The following is a 6,555-nucleotide window of genomic DNA, read 5'->3' as shown; positions in this document are numbered from 1 at the left end:
TTCAGAAATGTTTAGGGCGATTTTAAAATAAATCAAAAATCTAGAGGGCTTAGTGTAAGAATCCAAAAAATTGGTGGGATAAAATGTGAAAATTTTTGTGCTAAATTGGAGAATTCAAGAAGTTTTGGGTCTTAATTGAAAATTTTAGGAGAATTATGGGTGGGTCATTTTAGAGAATTTTTGAAATCTATGGGAGACATTTTGGATTAAATTTGATAGCTTGAGGAGCTAAGAATGCGATAATTGAGGCTTGATCGAATAATTCAGGAGCTTTGGGATTTAGGTAACAATTTACTAAAAAATAAAAGGGTATATTTGAATGTTGTCAGCAAGTAAATTACAAATTAAGGGTTACATAAGGAATTGCGATTTAAGGAATTAGACAGATATGTAAGTATGGGGATGTATTAGGTACCTAAGTTTTGAATTGGTGATAAGAGTACATTGGTGACTATGGAACAAGTATTTTGGGAACATTTGGAAATATGTATTCGGATTATATAGTATGTTCTATTCGGTAAATAATTTATGATTTTATGGATGCTAGGTTCTGTGGACTATGAGATTTATGGTAATAGATCGAACTGAAGCCTCATGGATGAATTTTTGAGTTCCAATATAGGAAATATTATTTTTGGGTCAAGGATTTACCTTGTGAATATTAAGTTTGGTTTTTAGGAATGCTAAACACTTAAATTGGGATATGTAAGACCTTGAATTATCTTGACTACCGTAAGTTAAGGAATGACATTTCCGGGATAAGGAAATTACTCTACATTTTGGGATAACAATTAGATAACTACCTTACGTGAAATAAGACAGAATATAGATAAGTATCGAGAAAGAGTATCACAATAAGTTTTGTATTTACATGATACTAAGAGTAAAAATTATATTGGAAGGTGGATAAAGATGTTCTTCCATAGGGCATTAAGATTTTGTAAGTGCAAGGTCATAGGATCTTGAATTCTGAGGTTTCATATAACTGTTCAATTTGATAGTGGGATTTAGAATCAAATCATGACGTGGAATGGTGATTCGGTAGGTTTGAATCATTTAAGTACCTAGAATGCTTGGGATTTAAGAAAACAAATTGGTGATAGGATTCGGGACAATATGTTTGGCTTATACAAGAATGAGGTTCTAATAAGTACGAGTCAGTAAAGTGTTTTATAATCGTGAATATTATAAGATGACTATGGATTGAAACTGGGTTGGCAATAGGAGTGTTGTGGGGACCCGGACGCTAATCAAGTTCTTAATCATCATTGGGACTAATTAATCAATTATAAAACAGGGTCTAAAATTTTTTTAAAATGCGGAACGTAGTGAAATCAAACTAATATACATATCTGTATAAAATACAATACAAGTCCTGTACTGCATGCATCCAAAATAAACTAAGGTTCAACATCTAAATATCAAGTGTCAAAACCCTATATACATCCAAGTCCGGAGTCTCCACTCAATCACGATCTCTCCTCATCTCCTGGACCCTGATCCTGTCCCACCTGTTGTCCTGTACACATACAGACAAGACAACCGCCGGATAAATCCGGTAAGAATAAATCCCAGTATAAATCAACGAAACATGCAATCATATAAACAATATAAAGCATGTAATCAGGTAACAGATATATGTATCAAAATCTGAAACATAATCAATCATAAAACTGTCAAACATATACGTGACTCCACGTCTCAGACTAGACTCAATCCTAGTCTAGGGATCCCGGTTTCCAAATGTGATGTTCCTATATCGAATTCCGTAATAGAAGGAACTCTGTTCCTATTACTCGATATAACCAAATATGGTGTTCCTATATCGAATTCCGTAATAGAAGAATTCCAATCCTATTACTCGATATAACCAACATCCGGTGTCTTGACCTAACCGTCATGGACTGTAGCTCTATCGCTAATATCCCATCTTGAGACATCGTGCAATGTGCCCGTGGCGATTCCACCACTATCAGGCACTTCTGTCACAAGATTTCTCGTCTAATACCTGCTATCTATATTCAAGAGAACAAGTACATCAGTCAAATCAAAGCAAATATCAATGAAATAAAGTAAAGTATGTGATTTAGGGAAACTCAAGTCTAATCCGACTCAAGTCGATCTCCCAATACCACATTGACTTATACCTTCCTTTCGTCGGTTTCTGGCTCAGTCGAAGCCCTGAATTCACAGTCTGTCTGGCAATGACAATATCAATAATCTCATGTCAATATACCTTCCAAATCAATAACAATCTGATCAATCTGGATTTAATTCAAAATCAATGGCATAACGGTACAATTTCAATATCCCCGTCAATACAATATCTTCAGATCACAGTTATAATCCATAACTCATATCCAATACAATCCGTAATCCAATCATAATTCAAATCTGTCCGGTATATATCAATATACCCCAGAAAATTCATAACAATTCCATAATCGATCCGTTTCTTAATCTGACTTCGATTCTATGATGTCTAATATGTCAAGAACAACATATATGAGTTCCATTCAATTATGAAAATATCATAATTCCAAAACATGTCAAAACGTAGAAAAACTTACGTCAAGTTGTAGTCTACGTTGCTAGGAACTCGGTACCGAAGTCGGATTACGATTCAAACGGACGGATTCCTCGTAAATCAAATTCTTAAATCAGATGGTGAAGTTGGCCTCGGTTTTTCTTCTTTTCCTTCTGATTTCCCATTTACCTTCGTGTATATATATATATATATATATATATATATATATATATATATATATATATATATACAATTCACGCATGCAACAAACAAGTGGCTCACCCTTTGTAATACACGTCTCGCGCATATGCGCGAGACACTAAGTCTCGGCGCGTGACTGGCACCTCGCCTCGAGCATATGCGCGCCCCTGATCGGCGCATATGCGCGAGTAATTCTTCACAACTATCGGGTTGTGTCGCGCATGTGCGCGAATCCAAGTCGCGCATGTAATGCCCGAGGATTTGATTATCGTAATTTGCTAGGAGATTAGTGAATTAAATAGATATAACTATAAACGGGCCACTACGAGACCAGATTGGATAAAGAATATAAATTTCACCAATTTCGGGCAGAACTAGTGGCGCCCGAGCGGTAGAAAGTGACCGCTCGAGCGCCAATGCTCAAGGGGAGTACGTTCGGGCAGAAGGTGTGGCGCCCGGGCGGTAATTTATGACCGCCCGAGCGCCAGAATCTTGCACCGCGGCAGAACCTTCCGCGCCCGGGCGGTAGATTTTTACCGCCCGAGCGCCGAGCTCGCGCCCGGGCGGTAAGTTTCGACCGCCCGAGCGCCAAACCAGAATGGGCAAGAATGTGACACGTCTCATCAGCATGCAACAAGGATATATATAAACGAATTTTTCTTCAAAATTGATAAGAAATCATAAAGGAGAAAGCTCCGAGAGCTTTTTGAAATTCTTGCGCTCGTATCTTTCAATCCGTACGTCTGATTTGAAATCCGACTTCGGTACCGTGCTCCTATCGTTGTAGGCTACGCGTGGACGTAAGTTTTACTATGTTTTGGCATGTCTTGAAATTAGGATGTTGCAGGAATCAGATATGATTCATATATGTTGTTTCTGACATATTAGACATCGTATAATTACAAACGGATTTAAGAACGGACACCGTATAGAATTGTTATGAAATTTAGAGTTGAATTGACTGGGTGTTGGTACCAGATTTATACCATTTTCAGTTATGAATTGGGGGAATTGATATAGATTGTTTAATATGGCGATTGTACAGTTGAAATGATACCGAAATCAAGTATTTAAGTGGGTATGTGTTGATTGAGATTAGAAATTGATAAATTGTGTATCAACATTTCCATTTCAGATTCGTATTTGTGACAGCGACAGCAATTGTGCAACGAAAGGTATAAGTCATGTTTTGTTTGGGGAGATGTAACTCAAATAAGATATTATTTGAGTTTCCCAACCAAAATCACATACTAGTATTATTATTGTAACATGTTTATGAATTGTGTATAGCATTATATTCAATCGTTTAACATGTTTATGCTTTGATTTCAGAATTGTATTCAAGCATGTATGATCAGTGTGATATTCAGATATGAATATGATTATACGTTGTTTACATATTGATATTCATTGCATATAAGATAGGAGAGTCTTTGACAGGCATTGTCAAATATCTAGACGTTTCGGTGTATCTCAGCATAGGAGTAGGCATTACTCTTATTGCCGCCGTTGATACAGCTCAGACCGAAGTCTAGGAATGAGACGTACATTACCCCGATTGGAGGGTAGGTAGTGACGTCTTATTCACACCGGGATCCCTAGAGTTCTAGTCGAGTCGAGTCCAGACATGGTTTGATTCGCATTGCATTGAATGTGCATATGATGTCATTCATGATAGCATGTTTCATGTTTAATTGATTATATGCATGTATACATGTTTATACTGGGATTTGTTCTCACCGGTTTTCCGGCTGTTGTTATGTCTGTATGTGTGCATAACAACAGGTGGGGCAGGATCTGGGTCACGCAGAGGATGAGAGACGGACATAGCGTGGTGATCTCGGGCTTAGCAGAAAAACTAGTAGTTGTACTTTGACATGTACTGTATTTTATTACTAGTTGTTCAGAGTAGTTGGAACAAGACATTTTGTACCTTATGTTTGTATTTTAAATAAGGCATGTATGTTGTTTATATACCTTAGATTTAATATTAAAAAGCAAAAAATTTGACCCACTTTTATATTAACGATCTATTTTATACCAAAGAAGAAGTTAGAGCCCGGGTCCCCACAACAGGTGGTATCAGAGCCGTAGGTTCTGTAGACTGAGATAGAGTAGAATGAGCGGGGTAGATCGAGTCATCTTCCTTGCTTATGCTGTGCTAGCATGTTTATTGCTTTCTTTATTACATGTTGTTGGGTATTTGATTGATTACAGCGTGTAATAAACTGAATCAGAACCGATTCGAGGTCAGAGGTAACTGACTAGAGGAGGGCTGAGACAGTTGTATATCTTGTATTTTAATCAGTTGGATTATTAGATACATGCCTCCTAGAAGAGCAGTTGTGCCAGTACGACCACCAGCGCCAGAACAGGGTAGCACATCCGGAGATACGATGGATGTCACTGCTACGCCCATGGAGACTTTATTAAAGCGATTCCAGTCATTTCGACCACCGACCCTCAAGGGTACAGAAAATTCTATCGAATGTGAAAGCTGGTTGGAGGATATCGAGATGTTATTCGAGTCTCTAGGGTATAGTGACGAGAAGCGAGTAAAACTCATTGGCCATCAACTGCAAGACGTGGCTAAGTATTGGTGGGTGAATATGAGGAGAGCACTAGAACAGCGTGGCACCGAGATTACATGGAAAGCATTCAAGACGGAGTTCTATCAGCGATTCTTCCCTGTATCCTACCGTAAAGATAAAGGCGCTGAATTTGCCAACCTGAATCAAGGGCAATTGAACATTGAAGAGTACGTTGCTAAATTTTCTTCTTTGCTTTGCTTTGCACCTCACGTTTCAGGTAGTGATGAGGCCATGGCGGATCAGTTTATAAATGGCCTGAATCCAGATATCTTTACGTTGGTCAATACTGGGAGACCCGATAATTTCTCGGATGCATTGAATCGTGCCAAAGGAGCAGAAGCAGGGTTGCTGAGACAACGGAGTGTGCCGTATGTGGCTCCGAGTCCGAGACCGCCACTACCTCTAGCACAACATCCTCCTCGATTCGAAAGTGGTGGTAGCAGTAGTGGACGCAAGGATCAGTTGAAAGCGAAAGGCAAACAGTTTAAGAGGGCAGGGAGCAGTTCTTCAAGCTCCAGCGGATCAAGACAGAGAGGTCTTGGCCAGGGTTTAGAGGCGATGAGTGGATATTGCAGTACATGTGGAGGTAAGCAATCCACAGAACAGTGTCAAGGTGTAGTGGGCAAGTGTAACATATGCAAGCAAGCGGGGCATTATGCCAAGGTATGTCCTCAGAGAGGTGGTGCATCGAGATTTCAGGCTGCAGGGTCGTCTGCCTCAGTGACTCAGCCTGAGAGGCAAGTTTCATCTGTTCACTCATTTCAGCCGCCACCAGCAAAGACCCAGCCTCGAGCCAGAGGTGGCCAGACAGGGAGTCAGCCTCAGAGACAACAGGCTCAAGTGTTTGCCTTGACTGAAGAGCAAGCACAGGATGCCCCAGATGATGTCATTGCAGGTAACTGTTCTCTTTGCGGTTATCCTGCTTATATATTGATAGATACGGGTGCATCGCATACATTCATTTCAGAACGATTTGCATTATTGCATTCTCTGCCTGTTGAGTCTTTGTTAGATGTTGTGTCTATTACTTCTCCGTTGGGAAGTGGGTTGATAGCTGTGACCACGGTTAGACATTGCATCTTACGGTTTGAGGGTCATGAAATTGATCTAGATTGCATAGTACTCGGGTTAGATGATTTTGATTGCATTGTTGGAATTGACATGTTAACAAAGTACAGAGCCACCGTGGATTGTTTCCACAAGATTGTCAGATTCAGATCAGAAATGGCAGAGGAG

This window comes from Primulina eburnea, chromosome 13 (genome assembly GCF_022965805.1).
Source record: "Primulina eburnea isolate SZY01 chromosome 13, ASM2296580v1, whole genome shotgun sequence".
Taxonomy (NCBI): Eukaryota; Viridiplantae; Streptophyta; class Magnoliopsida; order Lamiales; family Gesneriaceae; genus Primulina; species Primulina eburnea.
This window is presented reverse-complemented; position numbering follows the sequence as displayed.